This window comes from Etheostoma spectabile, chromosome 5 (assembly GCF_008692095.1).
Source record: "Etheostoma spectabile isolate EspeVRDwgs_2016 chromosome 5, UIUC_Espe_1.0, whole genome shotgun sequence".
In the NCBI taxonomy this organism is placed as follows: Eukaryota; Metazoa; Chordata; class Actinopteri; order Perciformes; family Percidae; genus Etheostoma; species Etheostoma spectabile.
Window position 1 is genome coordinate 13,562,294 of NC_045737.1, and position 1,264 is coordinate 13,563,557.

Sequence of the window (1,264 nt, forward strand, 5' to 3'; positions counted from 1 at the left end):
GAGCAGAGACGTTTGTGTTTTCATCCTGGGGATTCGAGAGGGAGGAGCCGATCTCCCTTAAATCTGTTTATGCTTTACTCCATTTATTGAATTACACCTTCTCAGGAAAACCAAGTTATGTTTTCTCAGACTTGGCACCTCCTGTGCAGCTATACTCGTATTTATTTTTGCAATTTTTTGCCACCATCAGGCTGAGATCTGGGCCCTGTAGTAATGACGTGTGGTGCTGCATTGTTCTAACTTCCTGTCTTTGCGCCTAAAGTTTGAGATTTTCCACTTTTTTTGGTTTGCAGACAGAACCAGCACAGACTGTAGAGGAGGTTTTCCATTTCAACTCTCTGGTCCTCAAGTCTTTGAATGGTGACATCAAACTTAAAGCTGCAGAAGATAGATTTGAACATTTGGTGCAGCGGGTTAACTTTAGTTTTAATTCTGTAACTTCACACCTAGAAATAAGTTAGGGTTGAGGCTGTCAATTTTTTGTTTAAGGATGTGACATATAAACAAAAAGTCTAATCACTTTTTAGACACAGTTGTAACTTTGACCGAGCATGATGACTCAGCTTTCAATGTATTTGGCGTTAGTGTCCTGATGTGTCTCTCAGGTAGCACGCACTCTCATGCTCTGTAGTCAAGTTTACATTGAAAAATGATGCAAGTTTTCACAAAATTTCCAAAAAAGCAGTCGATCCATCCAATACTGTTGCAAATATTCTGAGTTGAGTGATTAGAGATAAACAGTTGCATCGATTCTCTAGTCTGGTGCCATTAAACCTTTGCAGGAGAAGAGGAAACACTAGATAACCATATGGGAAACATGATTGAAATATAACATTTATGTGTATTTCATGTATGAATGTGAGGGAGTTTACAGGCATAGATGTGATGATTTTAGCTTTTCATTGGATGTTTAAGTAACGCTTCATGTATGTTTTAAGTTCTTCAAGAAGTCTGTTTCCATTGCACTTCATGTTTTTTTAATACTTTTTCACATATATACATCAACTTTTCCACCTCAGCCAAGAGTATATGTTGCTATATTTTGACGTTGAAGAAGCTGTTGACCACTCACCAGACTCACCAAAAAAAAAAGCTTCAGAGCGCCATCTAGAGTTCAGTGGGAGAAGTGAGCTATTTCCTCACATTTTGTGTCCCTCATGTCTCATGCTTGATGAAGGCATTGCTTGTCCATAACATAACATGGTGCTATAACATAACATGGTGCTCTATTCAGGTGCCACACACACACACACACACACACACA

The 1,264-nt window shown here is 38.8% G+C and overlaps 1 protein-coding gene across 1 annotated transcript in view; it reads left to right on the plus strand.

The window, feature by feature from the left end:
* Positions 1-1,264, plus strand: part of mmp11a (matrix metallopeptidase 11a) — a 25,978-nt gene that overhangs the window by 23,890 nt on the left and 824 nt on the right. The window contains exon 8 of the mRNA XM_032515588.1: positions 1-1,264. This exon is cut by the window's left edge and continues 186 nt beyond it; it is cut by the window's right edge and continues 824 nt beyond it. The gene's annotated coding sequence lies outside the window, so the exon portion shown is untranslated.